The sequence below is a fragment of the Acipenser ruthenus genome, chromosome 7, assembly GCF_902713425.1.
Source record: "Acipenser ruthenus chromosome 7, fAciRut3.2 maternal haplotype, whole genome shotgun sequence".
NCBI lineage: Eukaryota > Metazoa > Chordata > Actinopteri > Acipenseriformes > Acipenseridae > Acipenser > Acipenser ruthenus.
Window position 1 is genome coordinate 33,550,634 of NC_081195.1, and position 24,492 is coordinate 33,575,125.

Consider the following 24,492-nt stretch of genomic DNA (forward strand, 5'->3'; position numbering starts at 1 on the left):
ATAAGCGAGTCTTGCGGTCTGATTATACATCTCTCCTTATGGCTACTGAAGATGGTTTTGATATTAGACTATCCATACCTTTTGCAGCTATAATTCAGGCAAAAGTTATTTCGTGAAGCAGCTTTTAGGAAACTCTCAACAGATCTTTTCCCAAACCCCTGAGAATATCATATGGTGTTATAGCTGTTGGCAGCCATTATACAATGAATTGGCACTTAAATTTAAAAATATCACATTTATTGAAGGCATACCAGATTCATTAACCGATGATAATTTAATGCCTCCTAACAAAACCAATTTAATCATTATAGATGACTTGATGGAAGCAGCTAGCGAAAATGATGAAATACAGAAAGCTTTTACAAAATATGTTCATCATAGGAATTTATGCGTGCTGTATTTGGTTCAAAATTTGTTTTTTCAAGGAAAAATGAGCCGTACCATAAACTTGAATGCCAATTACATTATTCTGTTTAAAAACCCTCGAGATAAACTTCAAATCAACACACTAGCCTGACAGATGTACCCCGGTAACTCCAAGTTTTTCTTAGAAGCGTTTGAAGATGCAACAAAAAAACCCTATGGTTATCTTTTAATTGACTTAAAGGCACAACCCCCCGAAGCATACAGTCTAAGAACTGGTTTATTTACTCCTGATTGGCCAGTTGCTACATCATGAGAAATACCAAGACAAAACACTTATAAGCGGCCGGTTATTGTGCTAAAACTTTTATTTATCTAGGCTCAGCAACAACGCAGCATGTCGGCTAGAATAAAACGTAACCTCCATCTCTTAAAGAGCATAGTTCATAGCTCTGCTCATCAGAGAAGAGCAATTTTACGAAACGCTTCAGACGATTTTATCAAATCTATTGTGGAAATTGCCTTAAATGCCTTAAAGGGTCACATCCCCTTAGCTTCGAGTCAGTTAAACACTCTCAAAAAGCAGTGGTGTGTTTTAAAGAGCCTATGCAATAAGAACCATTCAATTAAAAAGAAGAAAAAAACTGTGAATCAGAGTGGTGGTTTTATTGGCGCTTTAATAAGGATTGCATTGCCTTTTTTATCAGGACTCTTAACGCCTCAAAGTTAATTTGTAAAAAATGACTCACTCCCAGAAAATGTTTCTGATACCACAACATCAACTCGATAGACTTCGGCAGCCTGAGCCCCAGCACCCCGAGCCTATTAAAAAAGCAGTTGAAAGCCGACTTGACTCTGAAATGAAAAGCATTCTACCGAACCGACATCAGTGACCATGAGAAAGTTAAGCTATACACCAACTCCTTACAGAGATATCTAACCTTGCTTAAACAGAGTGAAAAAGAGTTTAATACCCTGACATTAATTACACCCCCCTCTGAGGAAATGACCCAACCTGCTGCAGAATCTGAATCTAAGATAGTGACTGCTGTTATGAGTAGCGTTCCTTCCAGATCTAAGAAAAATGCTAATTTTATTTTAAACGCCATGTCTCAGAATGCTTTGGTTACCTCATGGAATGATCAAGGGGAATTCATTCTTAGGGGCAAGAACATTAGAGGGTCGCATATGGTTGATTTAATCAGGGCTGCAACGGGGCATACCCATATCCCTGAACATAGGCTACCTGTAGGATGGGCCGAATTCATCAAAGGTTTGTCTGTTATAAATGTCCCCTATTCTACAGTACCTAATTCTCAAACACGACAACTCATAGAAGCTTATAAAAAACGACCCTTAGAGACCCCTATGAATAAGAAGCAGAAAAAAGGCAGCAGTTATGGGAAACTTATTAAGATGTTACTGTTTTTATTGAGTTTCATACATATCTTTACATTTTGTTGTATATTCATGCAAATGTTGTGTAAACATTGTCTGATACATTTTGTCATATATTCATGCAAATGTTATATAAACAATGTCTGATATATATGTCTATATATGTCTTTACAACAATACAAATATTTATTCACCATCTACATTGTCATATGTTTTTTGAAGATTAACATTCATAAATTTTTTTAAAATCATGATGAGTCTTGACACTCTGCACGTAGGAAAAAATATATATAGAGTTCTGTTTTTTAGGGTTAGACATACAATGTATAAATTGGGACACCATCAGATCATTTTTGTTTAAATCAGAGCTGTAGAGCGCCATAAGCTCAGGGTAAGTAAGTCCTTTGGCTCGATGATGTACAAAGAAAACACAGTGATGGCCACAGGTCGTGGTCATAAGACCTTGTAGAGGCTGATTATTGTACACTGTTTGTTTAGCGTTGTTGTCTAAAAAGTTTGAGATAGTCTTAGGAAAATAAATAAAATCTGGAGGGTTACCGTAAGAATAAAAAAACTCTCCCTGTCCCTCTTCTTTTAGATAAATCCCCAGCCAGTGTTCTCCAGGATAATTTTGGGGGTCAGTGTTGACAATGAGTATCGCCGGCAGTTTTTTTATTTTTCCTTTAGGTAGTTGATCACTAGCTAGAACCCCATAAAAATACTTTGCAGTCAACGGGTTGCTGGATAGCAGTGCTGTAAGCTGAGTGGTATTCATTTTTAAAAGGATCAATGTTGTATCAAACTTTTCAGTAATCAAAGAGAACAGCTCTTTGGTGGGAAACCTCAATCACATTCTCAAAAACAGCATAAACAATCATATTCACAGTCTCTGGCTGAGCATTGGCAAAACGCATTTCAAGACGCATATTACCATTTTTCACTAAGGAAAAATGATCTCCACATTCTTGATCGGGGGTCAAATCAAATGCATAGAGCGTATAGCCTCTAACAAAGTCTGACCTATCAATTATCAGCGGTTTGTCTTTGAGATGTCTACCCGTGGCTTGTATTAGACTGTAATATTCCCGGGCGGAGTTGTGTCTTGCTGTATAGTGGGGTTGTAAAGGTTTTGAGGGGACTTGTTCACCAGCGACGTACATAGCTATAAAGTTCCCGGCAAAGTGTTTAAAGTTAAAAGGGTTTTTAGCGTAGGAACCGCTAAAAGCGTCATTATCTGTTAAACCAATAACCACAAACTTTGGTAACTGCCCCAGAAACAATTTCTCCTGATTACATACCCTACTCCCTCTAGGAATACTAAAAACTTTCATAGACACTCTATCAATAGGATATCTGGCATTAGAGGTCACCAAGGCCTGAGCTTGGGCAATTCTAACCTCAGGGGACACTTTTACTTTTTTAATATAGAGAGAGGCTTCTAAAATTTTAAGTCTGAACTCTTCTGCGGCATCAGACATTAAACAAAAAGTGTCACTGGCCCTCACCATTTTAATTTTCAGGTCAATACCATTTAGCATGAGTTTCTCTTGAAAAAATATATCCGCATGCAGAGGTCCTAAAAGTTCAACGGTATGGCTCATTCTGGTAAAAGCATGCCGTTTAACTAGACCTTCATTAGCCCCTGCAGGATCAGTCTCATCCATGTGTCCTTACTAAAGTTTAGCATTGCTTCTATAATGCTATGGTAAGGATAAGTATTACTGCTTTGACTAATTAAGCGATTTCCTAAAGTTACATCCACTTGTGAAATGGTAGCTACAGGGTAATTGATAATACCAACTATACTGCCTCCAACTAAATCGGCGCCATCAGCCCTAGTAATTTTGCATGAAAGTCTTAAAAGAGTATTATTCAAATCAAGATAATCTTCCCCATTTTCCGCTATGTAAAATTCGAGTGGGGCCGTGTCAGACAAGGCAGATGGGGGGAATTTCCACATAAAGGTTTTTTTCAATACTTGTCTGGGTATAAGGTATAGTAAACAGATCCAATTCTGATTTCACACATTCTTGAGACATATGATGTACCAGAGTCATGATTTAAAAGATGTTTATGTTTTTCTTTGTTCTGGGAGTCTTTGGTTTCTTACTCCTTCTCCGGTTACCGCTACTAAATGACCTAAATGTAGCTGGTTTAGCCTTTTTGTGTGGATGATAGCGAGATCCCGGGGGTTTGCTACGTTTTCTCTTGTATCCTCTGGACATCACCATCAATCCCTCCCCTGACTGGCTCTTGTTGTGGCTATGAGGGTTATGACTTGTTAGGACATTTGACACTACGTCACTAACAATATCTTTAGCTGCTGATTTAAAATGAGGTTTAACTATTTCAAAACCCCTTCTAAGTAACGGTAAAGCTTTTCTGAAAAGACTTCGAAAAATACCCCCTATACCCGCTCCGTACATTACAGGAGCTCCAGAAAATCCAGGCAAACCATTACCAGCTTGATTTTTGTAATAATTAATATAAGGATTGACATATCCATTAGGGCCCATTTTCAATTAGGTGTAAAAAAGAGGCTTTACAGGTCGGAAATGCAACTTCACTACAACCTTCCCAAAACGGAACAGCACTAACTTGTTTTGATCCGTCTTAATTTGTATAGTTAACATGTCAAAGTTGGTCTTGCTGAGGGGTACGTAATGAGGTCTGTCGTAAGTTACCGTGATTATATCGTTGTTTTTGCCTTTAATAGGGACACACCTTAAAAGAGGCATGTAACTATCTCCAACGGCTTGATGTGTAATGATATCTGTATAGACATACATGGTATAAAAACCCGCTCGGATATCGGCGGGGTAGAGGGTCCTCAAATGAGCACTATACAGTTTAGCCTCAATAGGGCCCAATAGTCCAATAGTTTCACCCTTTATAGTCTCACGAAATCCCAACATTTGTCCGAGATGTTCTTTGGCAAAAATCATATATGGTGTAGTACTATAAATTCGTCTTTCTATAGGTTTATAGACTAATTTCAAATCATTTTTATATTGTTCATCGGGAGCCTTGTCACCTTTCTGATCTAGTCCTTTTCCAAGCATGACATCGTTCATAGTCGTTATTACATCCTGAAGGGTCTCATAATATCCTTTTGGTATAGTATAATCACATTTTATCGCATTTTCTATATCATAAGTAATAAAAGTGCAGTCCTTAAGGTTTATATTATCCCAGGTATGGGGATATTGAATCTCTGCTAAGCAAACTTCCCATTTTCCCGGTAGATTCAGTGTTTTAACCAATTTGGTAGTAAAATTGGATATAGTGTTTTTAGGGAAAACATCCTGTGAAGCGTTACTAGGCAGAGTTACATAAAAAGAGTCTTGAGACATCTTGAATAATGTTTTAAGTGTAATTAAATACAATCTGTACTTGTTAACTCTTTAGATCCACCACCTGATGCCCCGCGACCCAACTGTTAAATTTTTCAGGCCAACCGGCCCATTTTATGAGATAAGACTTTTTGCCATTTTCCTTTTTCTCAGCAACTATCTTCTCTATCCTAAACAACCTATCAGTCTTGACATTTATTTTCTGCAATTCTGGTTCATAAAAGGTGCCCATTATAGGCTCTCCATCATAATCACATAGTTTATACACCGGTGGAAATCTTGGTTTACATTCTGTTATAGTAAAAATCTCTGCTGTAAACGTCTGTTCATAGCCTTTTATAAGGGAGCTCTTAACTTTGAAATTCTTACGCTGTCACCGACGGCAAACTTAAACTTTATATGTTTAGGGCTTTTCTTCTTAGAGTAGAAAGTTTTAAACACTTTAAATGAATTATCTTCATTAACTTCTGAAGGTTTCATTTGAATACTACGGTGGAAGGAGTTGTTATAAGCCTGTACCATTTCTTGTAGTTTATCCATATACTTGTGAGTGTTAAAAGCGGTGAAATATTTCCACATTTTTGTTTTCAGTCCTGTTGTATCTCTCAACAATAGATGCTTTTAGTTCATTCCCCGTGGTAAAGTGTAGAATATTATGTTTTTTTAGCATGTGCTGAAATGCTTTGTTTAGAAATTCTGCCCCTTTATCAGTTTGTAGTTTTTTAGGTTTCCTACCTGTGCTGATGATCCTCTTGAACGCCTCTGTCACCGTCTTAGATGACTTATTTTTCAAAGGTATTACCCATGCATATTTGGATAAGATATCTATACATGTTAACATGTACTTGTAACCTCCATTTTCTTTTGACAAGCTAGACATATCCACTAAATCAGCTTGCCACTGTGTATTGATATTAGATACAAATACGGTGTTTCTTTTAAAGTTTATTTTAGAGGGCTTATGCAACGTATATGAGTCTTGCTCTGATAAAAAGTCAGTTAAGACTTTAGGCCCCTCAGACCCCAGAGCTCTTTGAAGAGTCTGTAAACCCCCTAAACCTCCAGGATTTGAGGGATCGTAGTATATTTTTTTCATACGCTGATGTGTCATCTTTAACCAAAATAACACAACTGCGACAAATATGTCGTTCAAAAAGTTTTTTATTCAAAGTTTATCATAACACCTCAGAGACATGTGTGAAGTTCAAAAGTTTTATTCACAGTTTATCAAGAAGATTAGGACATTTTAGAAGACATATAAAGTTTTTACACAAACATTCATGATTAGTCACTAAGTAATCCACGACATTTTGCACAACTATCGATATATCTTCATCTCTTAAAAACCTTGCCAGGTTATAAAAACATACATCAGTCACATAAGCATACAAAACAATGATATGTGTACATTTGCAATCTTCTATTTCATCAAACATTTTAGGTAATATATTCATTAAAAATGCATTTAAGGGTTTACAGTGTTTTACATGTGTATTTACCAACTCTAACCATTCTTGAGCATCAACATCTTTATGGATTAAATCAGTTACACTTTTTAAATTGTTGAACATTTTTACATTTACGGGGATCAGGTTTTGAAAGAGTCTCTTGCAAGCCACTTTCTCAGCTATTAACTCAAACAGCAGCCCCTCCATGGTTTTCCTCAGTTTTGCTGGAGTCTGGACGTTCCCCATTTTCAAAGTCACAGGCCCCGTAATAAGCTAAAGGAGCTTGGGGGTTTGTAAAACTGCGATGGTAGAAAGCTTTGGTTATTTTGTTAACAATGTCTCGGGTCTTGTCATCCAGGGTTTCTTGTAGATGGATCAGTTTACGTCTAATGCTGTGTTCTGGTCTTAGCTCTGTTAAAATATCTTCCACCAGTTTCTGAAGTTTTGTCAAAGATGGATGGAAATTGAAACAAGCTAGAGCTTTAGCCACCAGAAGCTTCAGCCACGGGACGTGTATTTTTTCTAGTATTTCTTCAAAATGTTGATCAAAGTAATTTGGGTCCGCTTCAAAAAGGCAGCTGTGTCTCAGCTGGTTCGGGTGGTCAATTTCGCAACCACGGCAATCTTTCACCATATCACGGTCAATGATCACTTCCAATAGAGAAGCCAGGAGACCCCTAGAGATCTTTAATACTTTTTCAAAAGAGATGCCTAAGCCCCCGTCAACGTCGTCAGACTCTGCAGGGTTGAAGAGGGGGGCATTTTCAAAGTCTTATAAGCTGGGTCATTTCTTCACTGGTCCAATCCATCTCAAGATCGCAAGGTTCAAGAATGGCATTTTCAGAGAAGTATCTAAAGTTTGCAGAAGACATGGCGTCAGACTCCTTCAATCAAAAGGGCATGTGGGGGGCCCCTTTAGTATGCTCCCCAAAATTAGGTTTCAGCCTATGAGGGGTGTTGACGCCTCAGGCACCGTGGGGGATCCTTTGAGATGACCTATCAGAGATCCATGAATGGGTGGTCCTTGAGGCACCGCCCCTAGGGGCGTTTTCAGAGTTACCCTAAAACAACCGCCCCCTCTCTCTCATTGATGTTTGTTTTCAGTTCAATCCACAGAGGAGTTTGTACAGTACACAGAGGATCCTTGGGACGGATGCTTGAAGGCCCCTTGCTTGGACTCTCTCTTGAAACTTTTTTTACATGTCATGGTTTCTTTAGCCTCTGTGGAAGGGCTAATGTGCATTTTTTTAAAGGCTTTTATAAGTTCAGACATTTGCCGATCCTCAAGATCAACTTTCTCTGAGCAGCAACTAACACCGGTATGCTGAGCCCCAAATTATGCCTAAAGACTAACAGCGCAGGAGTCCTCTGTACTTAATTCAGAGTATTACATTACGAGTCAACAGGCTTTCTACATCAAAAGCTTTAACATCGCTATGACATCACCACGACAGACATTACAGTGACTGCCCTTAACAGCGCCACGACTGACTACAATTCGCAGAAGACTCAGCGATGTTCACTTACCAGGAGCTGAGAAACACCACGCAGTCGGAGCGGGGCTCACCACAGATTTTCTGATTGCAGAAACATGACTAAAGGGTTTTTTCACTGTTCCCATACAACTCCATCATAACTAGACTGGTAAATATGATGCAATAAAAGCTGTTTTCATGAGAAATAAAACGTGCAGGATTGATTTACAATACACTAAACACAAATCCGATGGCATGCTGGAAATCTGAATTGTAATCAATTCATTGATACTTTTAAGTTCCCATTTCAATTATTGAGCTTAATTACATTCATTATTTGATGTATAATTAATTCACTGTGCATTTTCAATCTGGCATATTATCTTTGAGTGTTGAAATTTGTCTATTTGACAGCTGTTATTTCAATTCTGTGCGTGTGTCAGTGTGTGTGTCAATTCAATGACTGTAAGTCACCATGGATAAGGGTGTCTGCTAAGAAATAAATAAATAAATAAATAATAATAATAATAATAATAATAATAATAATAATAATAATGTTGAACATTGTCGTTGATGTTTGACGTTTTAACATTTTTGCTACATTCCACCTCTCATAGGTTTGAACACAGACGTGTATATTTGGTAAATTGTCAAATTGTTTCTTGTGTATCCAGCGATCATCTGAACTAACTGGTTCAGTAGTCTGTTGTCGTGAATAGACAGCACGTGTTCTGTACAGCTGCGCATCTCAGTAAAGTTCGTTGCAGAGCTTTAAACGTTCCCATGGCAACTGAGTCAATAACACAAACGTCATCACGTATTGTGACGCAAGCTAAGGGCGATAAGTAATTGGTAAAAAATGAAAGCAGTGTGAGTCAGTGGTATTTTTTTATTTTTAATTATATCAGATGTTCAAGATAATCATGTATTTTCTGTAAATGCGGAATGCAATGAGCTGATATGTAAAAAGCATGAATAAATGAATGGTATTCCTAACGCATCGGTAAAGTTTAGTATAGTGCCGCTTTTGTAGCAGCAAGCAGGCTTGTTCCGTCGCCTTGCTATTCTTTCTTGTGCTGAACAACCTCAATTCTACTGCGAGTTCCCTTTAGGCAGAGCTGTGGACTCGAGTCGGTGACTCGGACTCCAGTCTGACTCGAGTCACTTTTTTTTGGACTGGGACTTGACTTGAACGAATTGACTTGACACTTGACTTGGGACTTGACAACAATACAAATTGAAACGCTACACCGGCATTACTGCTCGTGTTGCTCCCTTGCTCTGCTCGTCCTCTCGCGCTCTCTCTCCCTTCCCTCCCACGCTGTGAGTGTGTGTCAGTGTGTGTGTGTGTCAGTGTGTGTGTGTGTGCCAGTGTGTCTCAGTGTGTGTGTGTCTATCAGTGTGTGTGTGTCAGTGTGTGTGTTTGTGTGTGTGTGTGTGTAATTGTGTGTGTCAGTTTGTGTGTGTGTCAGTGTGTGTGTGTGTGTCAGTGTCAGGGTGTATGTGTGTGTATCAGTGAGTGTGTGTCATTGTGTTTGTGTGTGTGTCAGGGTGTGTGTGTGTTTTTATGTGTGTGTGTGTATCAGTGTGTGTGTTAGTGTGTGTCAGTGTGTGTGTGTCTGTGTGTCAGTGTGTGTCTGTCAGTGTGTGTGTCTGTGCGTCAGTGTGTGTGTCAGTGTTTGTGTCAGTGTTTGTCTGTGCGTGTGTGTGTCTGTCTGTCTCTGCTGTACTCAAATAGCCTGGCTCCATCACCACAGAGCACAGATCCCTCTATATAATTACTACTCAACTCAGTCATCTACCTGAGACAGTTCATTGTAAAAGTTTCAGGAAACAGATCTCCCCAGCAGAGCTGAGGCATGTGTGCAGATTATCATGACTAATTATCCTGCTGTGGCACTCCCTGTGCACAGTCTAGACTGTAAAAGCATCCCTGTGATGCTGCCAGACAGTGTGACAGTACTGTGCAGGTCTGCTTTCAGTGTAATAACAGGGAGAGCACGATTTTAAAGAAATTGATTGGGATTACAATGTTATGTTTTAATAAAGTAATTTCCCCTGTTTATGCCATTTCCTTCGTTAACATATTGTCACAATCAGATTTTTTATGTACTCTTTTTATTTGCTCTGCACACACTCTTAAACTCAGGGGAGACATTTAGGAGGACAGAGATGTTAATAACTCCTAGTGGTTCATGTTCGTGCACTGGGCTCACATTGTATCCAGATAACCTTTAATAATCAAGAAATTCATACACTCATGTATTTGAAGTTTTAACGAATCAGAGTATGATCAGTACTCATTCGGTTTATTAACTACTAAAAATTGGATTGAGTTGATAGACTATGTCGAATCCCAGCTAATAGACAATCTGGGCAGTCCAGTGTCTTTAACAGATATTAGTATCAATACAATTATATGTATTTGCAAGGCTAGCGGGCTAGCCAAGAGCACATTTCCTAAAGCACTCACTGCTATATCTCAGAACATTCAACAGAAAACTCTCGTAATTCTAAAACATAGTGTACATTCCTTATAACAATGCATTCAATACACAATACAATAATTTAGTTTCATTAAATTTAAGTAGTAATAAGTTTTGTATTTACCATGCTCTGACCTTTATCTGATTCTAAAAGTTGCCTGTGCCAGCAGATTTTCACACACCCTTGTTTTTTCAAGGGTAATGTCTTTGATTAATATAAAATACCATTGTAAGCACTTTTTTCAAATATATGGCCTACTATGGTCCTTTATGCTATAATTCTTGCATGTTGTTCCAAGAGATATTTCTTATATGTATTAGACCATTAATTATATAAACCTTAAATTTTAAACACATAAACTTGATACTATAGAGAATCACAGATTACCAAGATTAATTACCTTCTCTTTTTCTTTACTGGAGTGGAATGCAAAGGAGACTCTCTGTTTATTTTATAGCTCTTACATCTTGATAAGAGAGAGAGGCCCCAAACCTCAACATGCGAGCAGACGTTTCTATCAGAGAAAACACTTTATACACTCTATTCATTTATACTAATTCTACTGTTATTGATTACCAAGAAACCCTTTTAAATGATAATAAATTGAATCAACAACAAGGTACATTATAGTATATTATAGCAAACTAGCACAAAGAATATAGCCCAGTACATTTATATCCTTTAATTTAAGGGATATTATAATGGCTAAAAGACGTTTTATTTAGCTAGGGAAAGAAACTGAACTCATTCTTAAGTTGATTAAATGAAATGCTTACTTTGGCTTTTACAGTCTGTTTGTGTTCCAGTAAAGCCATAAACTATCACAATCATTTGTTAGTTTAAATATTATTTTTCTTATTAGACCAAAGTACTTAAAATATATTATTTGTCTTCAGAGAGCTTTGTCACTCTATTTATTCTGCCCTCGCAAGTCCTCTTCTTAAGCTTAACAGATAGATAAACTCTTTCCAGTAACTGTAGTATTGAATGATGATTTATTGCCACCAGTTCATAGGTACAGTATTAGAAACTGAGTAAAACTGAAATAAATAAAGAAAACAACCATAAGTATGAGTATGCTGAATACTATGCTTAATTCTCACTAATAGCACAGCATGTATTTTAAGGTATGGTATAATATTATCATAAACTCAGAAATATGCTGCCGTATGCAAAATAATTCCACAAAAATGGCAAGATCAATTACATAGAACAGATATCTCCAACCATGCAACAATCAAGAAAATACGTAAATCTATCACGTAAACGATCATCCATATAAAATATCATCATGAATTGAAAGGTAAGTATGTTATTACTGATTTTACTTACAGACAATGCTTCTACAAAATAATTGCAAGAAGGATGGAGTTTGATGATATCTGCAGCTCCACAGAGCGACTTTCACCATTTTTCAATGCTAACAAGGATTCTTCTTTTACAGTATATAGAAACTTAAGCAAACAACAGACCTTACCAGTGAGCAGTGCAGTCTAGTGGCCAAAATGGATTTGACCTTAAAAAATGAACTCAAGCCAACTACAGGGGCCAGAACACTATTCTTAGATCAGAATATTGTTTAGAGAACTTCTATGCTTAATAACAATTTAATCAACCAATATCAAATCAGTCTTTTTTAGTTTCAAATATTGTTCTATCTAAAAGGGTTAATCGTTTGTTTTTACTAATTTGCAATACCTGGCCTTTGTGTCTAATTTCTATTTCCTTGACCATTATAACCTTCAGACAGTGTTAGTTAGTACTGAACTGCTTTCATCTTCAACCATATTCAAATATTATTGGTATAACAGTTTAACTATAAATTACATCATAAGATGTATCTTTAATTAAATTACTTCAGTTTAACAGTTGCTCCTAGAATTTGTAATATTATTTTATTTCATTGGTAATTCTTTCTAAGATTTAAATAGATGGTTCAGCTATTTATATCTAAATACAGGCCAGTATTAATACATTAAATTTCTATAGTACTATAATGACTGAACTAAATCTAGCCCTGTCCTCTGTTCACACAGATTCCAGCCAAGGCAGGTTTTTTTTAAGACCTTAGCTGTTACCAATTTTAGTGTTGATTAATGTTTAAAAACAAAATCCCTCTCTATTGACTCTCTACTCCTAAATTTGAAAAAGGTTAATCCCCATTTAGTGTCTGGTTATTCTGCCAAAATTTGCCTTTTTTATCAAGCAACATTCTCTCTAAAGATAAAGATAAGATATGCAAGCGGTAAATCGTTATTCTACATTTTTCTTTAAACTCCCTCTCTTAACTTCAAAGCTACCTAACAATGTTTATTAGAAACTATATTCCCTTTTAAATCAATTTTCACTTATTTATCTTAACCAGCACTAAATCACAAGTTACTCTTTTTTGTTCACTTTCTGTTTTCTCTTTAAAATACCCCTAACCCTTTATTTTTCACATCAGAAAGTCAAAGCAACCATAAAAACACATATAATTTAATCAATACATTTGATATTTTAAATCGTCTAGTTCATATCCACACAGCACGTTCCCAGCAGGATTCAAATTCTTTGCCAGGTTCAGCTGGTTCTGCAAACACCATGACAGGCCTGTTAAAAATATTTTCTAAAACAAATTACAGTCATTTAAAAATTTGTTGCAGTTTCACAAATGTTCAATTTGAATCCCAAAGATCAGCCTGATTCCAGTAGATGTGACAGTCTTGGGTCAGTTTCTGCTCTCAGTGAATCATTTTCTGCTATCAGGTGTGGGTGACAGTCTTTAAAAGCCTGATACCTGCAAAAACTTAAATCTTGTTATTTGGGCTCCTGTCTCTGCATTTTCATCATCAGCGGGCAAACACATTTAAACTGAATCTGAATCTATCAATGAACCGTAGATCCTTGCAACCAAGGCCATCTATGCAAAAGGATCTAATGTTTTACTGCACATAATAACTGGTTCAGGGTCATCTGCGACAATATTGATCCCCTGTTATTATTACATCTTCAGCTCATTATGTTTAGCGCAGAAGCAATTACCCCCCCCCCCCCCCCCCCCCCCCCATACAGCAGTGCTGAGCTCTTGTGTGCAGGAGCTACTGACAGTATAAGGGAACTCCTCCAAGATCTCTTGCATTTGGGGTATTAGTGTACTGATTGATTTCATTCAGTCATCATTTGATAGGTGTTCACATGAACATGTGTATAATATGTTTTAATTGTGAAATGAAAGATACTTTAATAGTCAAGCTACATGTCTTTTTTATTTCTTCTGTCTACAGAAATATAAACAGTTGGGACCTATTGTGAAATGGCACAATGTTATCAGTAGGCTATAAAACAAACAGCATTCATGAAACTGTGATACTCTTTTCATTGTGCTATTTGATTTTAGCAATACAAGCCATGAAATGGACAGTTCAATTCAATTTCTTAATGAAAGCATCACATTAGGATCATCACATTGGATCTCCTCCACATTATAGTTTTTCCCAATTGTTTACACACTAAAATTGGAACTTGAAACACAATCACCGAAAACCTGAGACTCATGTACCAAATCCCTAAACCAAGTCTGCAAAATTGCAAGCACAATTCCTGCTTTACACTCAATTCTATATCACACTTTTTGCAAAACACTACACACAGTTCTCTACATTAGGCACAACATTCAAAATTAAAATCTCTGTAGTCCCTTTGGAAAGCAACGCCAATCACAATGCCAAGCTCTATACACCAATTGGCAACACCCACTCCTCACAGGTGTAAACACTAGTTGCTGAATTGTTCACTTAGAAATCAGAGCTTTAGCACTAGAAAAGGCCACAGATGAGCTCTCCTGTTTTGGAGGAAAAGTCAATGGTGAAGCAAGAGGTAGAGGTCAAGGAGTGAGAGTAAGAGGAGGAAGAGGAGGACGAGGACGAGGAAGGACAGTTGTCTCAGATGAGATCAGGGCCACATTGGTTGACCATGTGCTCAACCATAGATTGAGTATGAGGGAGGCTGGGCAGAGAGTTCAGCCCAACCTGAGCCGCTACACGGTTGCATCTATCATCCGTACATTCAGAAATGAGAACCGGTAAGTTACCTACCATCTACACTATGCTCTTTATGTATGTATACTGTAGTATACTGCAGTCCGACATATCAGTAGGCCTATGTTACTCAGTGATTGTTGGCCAATGTTACAGTAATGTCATTTCATATTGAAAGAAAATAGATTATTTTAGCTTACTGTAACCAATCATATCATATTTGTGGATCTTCTGCAGAACTGAGAGACGGCTAGGCCATGGTGGAAGACACCAGCTGTTCACACCAGGTATGTTATCTTCTGGGACAACGTGAGTTTCCAGCGGGCTGCTCTGGTCCGCAACTGGTTCATCGACCACCCACAATTTATTGTTCAATACCTCCCACCATATTCCCCATTCCTAAACCCAATTGAAGAGTTTTTTTCGGCATGGTGATGGAAGGTGTATGACCGCCACCCCCTCCCTTCTCCAGGCAATGGAGGATGCACGTGGTGAAGTTGACGTGGGGGCTTTTGGAGACTGGATCCGTCACTCCAGAAGATTCTTTCCCTGCTGTTTAGCCAGGGAGAACATCGCTTGTGATGTAGATGAGGTGCTGTGGCCAGACCAAAATAGGAGGCTAATTTCTTTTGTCTTACATTTTGCATGTGTTTTTGTCTTTTTGTGTTTAGAGTTTTGAAAGAATGAGCCACTTTCATTTTTTATTTTTGTACAGAAAACCCTTTATCTTACTGAATGTTTTTCCTGGTTTTCTCCTGTTGGGTATGGAAAGTGTTACATACAAAACACAAGTGTTCAAAAATACTGCATTTTGGAAATAAATGACTTGTTTTTGTTACTGTATTGCATTTGTGTGTGTTTATTTATATATATTTGAGTAGGTATACATTACTGTGACAATTTTTTACAACCGGCTACAGTGTAACACTGAAAATGCAAAAGGCATAAACCTACTGATGGGATATTCATAGTAGTGTTTTGTGTTGAGCACATCAGTGTGCTGTTGGTTGGTAGACAGATGTATTCATATGACGCGTGTGTGCGTGTCATTTGGATGCAAAAAAACATTTTTTTTTAGAGTTTTGCATTTTGTGTTTGTGGTTTTGTGTGTTTTGTGTTTAGAGTTTTGGGAAAATGAGCCAAAAATTCAGCAAACGTGTGTAAACAATTGGGAAAAACTGTAATGTATGCTGTGTAATGGGCCTCCATGTTGTTGATTAGTATTCATTCACAGCTCCTTAGAACACATGTCAGGTTTATAGATATACAAACACCCTTTATACATACAGCCCCTGGACTGTGAACTCAGTACAGCACTGTCCCCTTGAAACATACGCAGGCACACAGAGAAAGGGAGTGACTCTATGTATTGACATTGTAATTGAGAAAGACTTTTTAATTCAAAGAGAAAGGGAGACATGACAGAACAGTAGAGGAAGCTGCTGCTCAGATGTGTGAAGCGTTAAGAGGAGTGACGCTGCTCAGGTGTGTGAAGTGTTAAGAGGAGTGACGCTGCTCAGGTGTGTGAAGCATTAAGAGGAGTGACGCTGCTCAGGTGTGTGAAACGTTAAGAGGAGTGACGCTGCTCAGGTGTGTGAAGCATTAAGAGGAGTGACGCTGCTCAGGTGTGTGAAGCATTAAGAGGAGTGACGCTGCTCAGGTGTGTGAAACGTTAAGAGGAGTGACGCTGCTCAGGTGTGTGAAGTGTTAAGAGGAGTGACACTGCTCAGGTGTGTGAAACGTTAAGAGGAGTGACGCTGCTCAGGTGTGTGAAACGTTAAGAGGAGTGACGCTGCTCAGGTGTGTGAAGCATTAAGAGGAGTGACGCTGCTCAGGTGTGTGAAACGTTAAGAGGAGTGACACTGCTCAGGTGTGTGAAACGTTAAGAGGAGTGACACTGCTCAGGTGTGTGAAGTGTTAAGAGGAGTGACGCTGCTCAGGTGTGTGAAGCATTAAGAGGAGTGATGCTGCTCAGGTGTGTGAAACGTTAAGAGGAGTGACGCTGCTCAGGTGTGTGAAGTGTTAAGAGGAGTGACACTGCTCAGGTGTGTGAAGCATTAAGAGGAGTGACGCTGCTCAGGTGTGTGAAGTGTTAAGAGGAGTGACACTGCTCAGGTGTGTGAAGCATTAAGAGGAGTGACGCTGCTCAGGTGTGTGAAGCATTAAGAGGAAGCTGCTGCTCAGGTGTGTGAAGCGTTAAGAGGAGTGACGCTGTGCTGGGTTTGTTTTAAACATTAATTTAGAGACTGGTAAAGTGTACCTTCATTACTATTTAAACATTTACAATACTTTGCATCTCTCCAGTGCTTGCACTCACACTATTAGTTGATGTAGCTTCACTGTAACAGCTCTGCGTTGGGAGAAAGTGCATCAGGATTCCTGTTAATAGTGAAGCAAACATATTTCAGTAAATGTGAATGCATTGAAAGAGAATCTACCTGCTTTTCTTTACCAGGATGGAACACACTCCAATTGAAACAGTGAGAAACTGGAAATCAAACAATGTTTTGCACACTTGATTTAAGTAATCAAAATATGCTTAAAAATGGTCCTAAACAAAATGAAGGTTGTCCTTTAAGTGTTGTGACTCGGGCCCAATGTTTCATAAACATCTTCCTTCATTTACTATCAACAAGGTGAGAAGCAGAAGAATCAGGAGAAGAGTTCACCATCTCAACAGTTGCAGTTTGCCCTTCAGTGTGTTCCTGTGTATTGCAGTGTGTTTCTGTGTATTGCAGTGTGCTCATGTGTATTGCAGTGCGCTCCTGTGTATTGCAGTGTGCTCCTGTGCATTGCAGTGTGTTCCTGTGTATTGCAGTGTGTTCCTGTGTATTGCAGTGTGTTTCTGTGTATTGCAGTGTGCTCATGTGTATTGCAGTGTGTTCCTGTGTATTGCAGTGTGTTCCTGTGTATTGCCGTGTGTTTCTGTGTATTGCAGTGTGTTTCTGTGTATTGCAGTGTGTTTCTGTGTATTGCAGTGTGTTTCTGTGTATTGCAGTGCGCTCCTGTGTATTGCAGTGTGCTCCTGTGTATTGCAGTGTGTTCCTGTGTATTGCAGTGTGCTCCTGTGTATTGCAGTGTGTTCCTGTGTATTGCAGTGTGTTCCTGTGTATTGCAGTGTGTTTCTGTGTATTGCAGTGTGTTCCTGTGTATTGCAGTGTGTTCCTGTGTATTGCAGTGTGTTCCTGTGTATTGCAGTTTGCACTGCAGTGTGTTCCTGTGTATTGCAGTTTGCACTGCAGTTTGTTCCTGTGTATCGAGTTACGTATGTGTCCTTCCTCAGTTTTTATCATACTTGGATGGACTCACTGTCATAATGATTATTATCGTTTTACTAATCTTAGCATTTTTGTTCCTAAAATGTAATTAATGCAACATTCTTTATTAAACACTCACATGACCAGACTATCACATTACAATGACACTGTGTGATACATGCTTACAGTAAACAGGGTGGGGCAGTGAAACAGTTGAAGGCAGACAATTCAGAGAGGAGGACTGGCTGTAACTTTGTTTAAGAATGGCAGAGTCTTTCTTTGTTAAGCTGGAAGAGGTGATTTCATGTGCTGTGTGCTGTAAGATTTTCCAGGATCCTGTCACCCTTCATTGTAACCACAGCTTCTGTAAAGCATGCTTGAGCCAGCACTGGGAGGAGAAGGGGACTCAGGAGTGCCCAGCCTGCAGGAGAAGATCTTCCATAGAAAAGCCACTTGTCAATGTTACACTAAAGAATATTGCAGAGTCTTACCTTATGAGCCAGAAATCCCCACCGATTACTGAAACGGTTTGTAGGAAGCATCAAGAAAAACCAAAGCTGTTCTGCTTGGATGAAGAAAAGCTGATCTGCGTTGTTTGTCAAACTTCAAAAGAACATGCAGGTCATCAAGTCATACCGGTCGAAGAAGCTGTGCTGGAATATAAGGTTTGCAAAGAGATTTGTATTTTTAAATATGCCAATGATACTGTATAACATGTTTATTATTTATCATAATGGGTCTAATGAACCATTTTAAATGTAGCCTTTCATCTGTTCCGATGGAGTTGTTTTCATTGTTAATCTTTCAGCTCTTCAGATGGAGTTGTTTTCACTGTTAATCTTTCAGCTCTTCGGATGGAGTTGTTTTCAATGTTAATTCTTGGAATATGTATAGATTCTCTGTCTTAATTTAAAGTATAAGAACCCCCATGTTTATCTATGTTTGTCTTTAATGTTTTTTTCTAATGTGAGAAAAATGAAAAACTGCTAAGAATATAATTGGTCTGTATTTCTTTTCATACCTTTCAGAAAAAAAGGTTGCAGATCAGGGAGGAAGGCAGCAGGGAATTGATTCTGAAAACATTTAGAGATCTGGGCAGGAAGGTTCTTAATAAATCAGACGAGTGCAGCTGTGGTCAAAAGTTTTACATCACCTAGAATATTATGATTGAGACATAATTTTAAAAAAAACCTACATGAACATAATTTAGATATTTTATTTAACATCATGTAATCAAAGTAACTACAAAATGATATCACAAAACTCTACCAGAAGCCGTAATAAAAGTACAGTATGTCATGTTAGATTTCGGAATGTCACATTTTAAAATTTGTGTCCGTTTTTCGTTAAATATATTGAAAATTACAACGCAATATGTAATTCAATATATTGACTAACATTATTCAGCAGGTTTCATTCAACTTTATGAAACAAAATCAGTTAATTCTACAGGGTGATGCCAAACCTGGCAGAGCTGTAGATACATGGAAATAGACCAGCAGGAGTCCAGTCTAAAGAGGCATTGGTCGTGTTGAAGGCACCTGAGGTGCTTCATATGCAGGCTGGGCACACAAGGAGCAGCCTGGACAAGCTCAGCACAAGCTGAAGAAGGAATATATTAAAGGGGCAAACTCTGTTTTCAATGTAATTCCAGGAGCAGCTCAAGACTGCACTTCCACTCCTGCAGGACAAGCTGGGGAAGTTTAAAAAGATTCAATTCCAGTGCAACATAACTGTGCAAATCATCAGAGTAAGGGAATCGTTTTCCTACTAATCACCTTTCAATAAGAATTCAAAAACCTAACCCATTGCAAGTCTAAAATGTTCACTGATATGTTGCAGAAGCAAATATTTGAAACAGAGAGGCAGATAAAAGAAGAGTTTGAGAAACCACCAGTTTCTCCGAGATGAAGAAAAGGCCAGGATAGCTGCACTGAGGGGGGAAGAGGAACAAAAGGGAAGAATCATGAAAGAGAAGATTGAAAATATTACAAGAGAAATCTCATCCCTCTCAGACACAATCAGAGTGATAGAACAGGAGCTGGAAGCTGGAGACATCTTCTTCCTGCAGGTAGTGATTTTTTAACTGTGTGTGACATGTTCTTATTGTGAATGCACACTGACTAGCACAATATGAATGTTAACTGTGTGTGTGACGTGTTCTTATTGTGAATGCACACTGACTAGCACAGGGAACACATGATTGCACATGTTTGTGTAATAGAGACTGCCAAGACTTGTATGATACTCACATATCCAGTGATGGGTTAAACCATTCTATCAGAGCTGCCATTCCACTAGTGCTGTGCCACCAGGTATGTGTGCTTCTGTTCAGAAAAACACAAACGTCATGCTTGTGAAATGAACTTCAACGCTGTTTTGTTTTCCTTTGTTTCAGAAGTACAAAGACACACAGAGAAGGTATGTAAGATGAGGCCTGTCTTCCTCTCTTGTATTGTATTGAATGCAAACACAGAGCAGCACTAACTCCTGAATATGATTGCAGAGTCGAGCGCACACTGCAGGATCCACAGTGTGTTTCAGGAGCACTGATAGATGTAGCCGAGCACCTGGGCTCTCTGAAGTACAAAGTGTGGGAGAAGATGCTGGGGATTGTTCAATGCAGTGAGTCCTGTGGGGAGCATCACAAAGGAGGAAGGGGGGGGGGGGGGGTGCATATAACCACAATCCACAATGTGTGTAAGCAGCAAGATACAGCTCTCTACAATCAATAATAATACACCATGAAATGTACAGACCTGTAGCAAATACACTTGTATCCATCAGAGAGATCATCTCTCAGTTCAATATTAAACACTGTGAGCTGCTCATAGTATTGAGGTGAGCTGGAAGAGCATTCCAAGAGAGCACAAGGCTTTCTGATCCCAGGTTGGTCTGCATTGAAACTCCTTGTAAAGAAACCACTGCAGTAGAACACAGACTTCTCTGAGTTCAACCCATTGTCTTGGAATGCTCCCTGAGCTCTAAGAATGTTAGTGCTGGCTGGATTTGTATCTATCCAGCTATACGCTATACAAAACCAGGACCAGAACCAGATGAAATAAAGACACCCCTCTCTGAGCAAATGTATAGGGTTGTCTCTCTACCAATGAGAATTAGTTCAGCATTTATATACTGTACACCCTCTCAGCCAATCAGGGCTGGGTTTTTACACGCTGTGAATAGATCTGATTTAAACAGGTTTAGATGCTGTTCTTTAGATATGACAGGCAAAATTGACAGGCAAAATTATGCTTTTAAAATGATTTGATGTTGAATATTAATGAAATGATGCATGATAATGCTAAATGGAATATGCTTTAGCATGCAGGTAGATGTTTTCATTTCTAATCTTGTCTCCTCATTTCCTTTCAGTTCCAGTAACTCTGGATCCCAACACAGCACACCCTAAACTGATACTGTCTGAGGATCTAACAAGTGTGAGAGAAGTGGATGAAAGGCAGCAGCTTCCTGACAACCCACAGCGGTTTGATCAGCGTGTTTTTGTGCTGGGCTCAGAGGGATTCACTTCAGGGAAACACTGTTGGGATGTTGAAGTTGGAAACAAAACTGACTGGGATCTGGGTGTGACAAAAGATTCCAGCCAGAGGAAAGGGATCATGGACCTGGACCCAGGAGCAGGATACTGGACTATAGTCCTGAGGGATGGGAATGAGTACTGGGCATTGACCTCACCAGGGACCCGACTCACTCTGAAGAAGAAGCCCCAGAAGATCAGAGTGCAGCTGGACTGTGACGAGGGGGAGGTGGCATTCTTTGACTCCAGTGATATGAGACCCATCTACACTTTTAAACACAGATTTACTGGGAGAATGTTTCCATTTTTCTGGCCTGGTCTTGCTAACTCTGCCCCTCTCAGAGTGTGCCCTGTGAAGGCAGTTATAAAAGTGGACTAGCCCAATGTGTTCAGGATAAACAATAGGGAAGTATAATAATAATAATAAGCCTGTTTGGCCACAGCACACTGATAGGGGTGTGAGGTGTGGCAGATACAGGTGAAGAGTTTCGGTGAAGCTCATTTCCTCCTGGGTTAAAGGGTTGAGCTGTAAAGCAGTATACAGTATAAACAGTATAAGCAGTATACAGTATAAACAGGAGCAGGTTGTGTCGTTTACTGAAGGTGCTGGGGGGGGGGGGGTGTATGGGGGGGGTGTATGGGGGGGTGGTGGGGGTCTCATTGGTATAATATCATGTCACTCTGACAGCAGCCAATAGAAACACAGTAAATACATGATTCCTGCTGACTGCTCAACACCACCCTTGTGCCATATAAAGCACTATATAAAAATAAAATGATTGATTGATTAACTCAAATTAAAATAGTGCTGACTGACAGTCAACTCTGTACAGTAATTCATGTCAGTTATAAATCTAATAAGGTTATGATACCACATTGTGCATGATATTATCTATTCAAATATAATATATAAAGATTGTTAACAACCAAGGCATTACATGATGTAACCTTTCATTTTTCTTTTGTATTTCCATTCTTTAATTTCCCCTAGAATGTGGTGAAGCTCATTTCTCCTGCCTCCACACTGTAGATTCACTCCCTGTGCAGCAGGTATTAGGATCCCACATGAAGCTTTAAACTCCCTTAGCTGCACACAGGACTGGAGGTGGAGTCAGCTGTTCACAGAGCTCTAGAATAGAAGCCTGGGTCACATTCTTAGAGCTCTGGTTCATGACTGCATTCTGAACTGGACTGTTAAGCTCATGAAAGGAAGAGCATGTTTTTTAAAGTCTTGGTTATTACTCATTAATGATATGAACATTCCCTCTCCTTCTCTGAAGAGGCTCTCTGGTCTGCTTCTAATTCGAATAAAAATGCTTCCTAAAAACACCTTGTTATTTATTTAAGTGTTGTATAAGATCTACAGCGGGACATATTTCTATTCATTACTATAGATTTCACTAATTACTATATAGTTTTCTCTATAAAGTACACGTGCAGTGACCAGACTAATGGGGACAGGAAGCAGTATCTGGTTTTGTGAATAATTGCCCCACACCTTGACAGTAACAAGTACGCATACAAGCCTGAACTCACAGCAGCGCTCGGCTGTGCTGAAGTAAAAGACCAGCAGGACTCCGAGGAGCGCGGCCTGCACACAACTCATGTGGGGTGATTCTGTGTTGTATTTAATATATACTTACATACACATCACTTTTGTATGTATTAGTGGATAACGACACATGAATCGAAATACAGAAAGAAATCTTGGTATAATGAAATATTAAGTGTTTTATAGACAAGTTTATACAGTTAAAAGCATAGATAATCATGAAAAACATGGTTTCAAGCAGGTGTACTCAAACTTTTGACTGGTACTGTATATATATATATACACACACACACACACACAAATACAGTGCCTTGCAAAAGTATTCAGACCCTTCATATGGTGTCCCATTTTGTGAAATTACAAAATGATGCATTTTTTTTAAACTTAATATTTTATTCCACACTTGAATGCTCAAACTGAAGACTTCCAGGTGTAAGATAAGTGACAGTAAATGTCAGGAAATACTAAAGAGAAAAAACTGTAATATGTTGATTGCATAAGTATTCAGACCCGTCAACTCAATATTTGGTGGAAGCACCTTTGGCAGTAATTAAAGCCGCAAGTCTTTTTGGGTAAGTCCCTACCAACTTTGCACACTGGCTTGGTGCAATTTGTGCCCATTCTTCTGGGCAGATTTGCTCAAGGTCTCTCAAGTTGCTTGGGGATTGCTTACGGACAGCAGTTTTCAAATCTTTCCACAGATTCTTAATAGGATTCAAGTCAGGACTTTGACTGGGCAACTCAAGGATATTCACTTTCTTATTCTTAAGCCACTCTAGTGTAGCTTTGGCCTTGTGCTTTGGATCATTGTCCTGCTGAAAATTCACCCTTCGCCCCCAGTTTTAAGTCTTTAGCAGACTGAAACAGGGTTTACCTCTAGTATTTGCGATCCCCAAGCAACTTGAGAGACCTTGATCAAATCTGCCAAGAAGAATGGGCACAAATTGTACCAAGCCAGTGTGCAAAGTTGGTAGAGACTTACCCAAAAAGACTTGTGGCTGTAATTACTGCCAGAGGTGCTTCCACCAAATATTGAGTTGACAGGTCTGAATACTTATGCAATCAACATATTTCAGTTTTTTCTATTTAGTTTTTGCTGACATTTACTGTCACTTATCTTACCCTCAGAAGTCTTCATTTGAGCATTCAAGTTTGTAATAAGTTTAAAACAATGTGTATGCATATTTTTTCGATCCCGCTACCTCTCGGATACTAAGCTCTACCATTTGCGCGAATCTTTAAATGCGCGTTACAGATAGTCCAGGTCTGTGAATGTCTCTCCACGTGCAAAAGGTTTACGCGTCCTGACACGATATTTAAGTATTTTAAAATTATTAACACATACTTTTGGCGCCGCTGCCTTCGGTCACAGCGTCCCGATTCATAAAGCCTGGGCTATACCAACTCCGGCAGGGGCGCGGGAGTTACCTGAATTCAAATTGTTTTTGCGGAAAAAGCTATATGAGTTAAAAACAGCTCGTTTACGATGTTTAATTATTATTATTATTATTATTATTATTATTATTATTATTATTATTATTATTATTATTATTATTATTAAAAGATCACGATTCCCTTTGCGGTCTATATTAGATAATTGTC

General features: G+C 38.7%; 1 pseudogene; it reads left to right on the forward strand.

Annotated features, from left to right (window-relative positions):
• The first annotated feature begins 17,692 nt into the window (after window positions 1-17,692).
• Window positions 17,693-21,939, forward strand: LOC117415817 (zinc-binding protein A33-like; annotated as a pseudogene).
• Window positions 21,940-24,492: the final 2,553 nt, after the last annotated feature.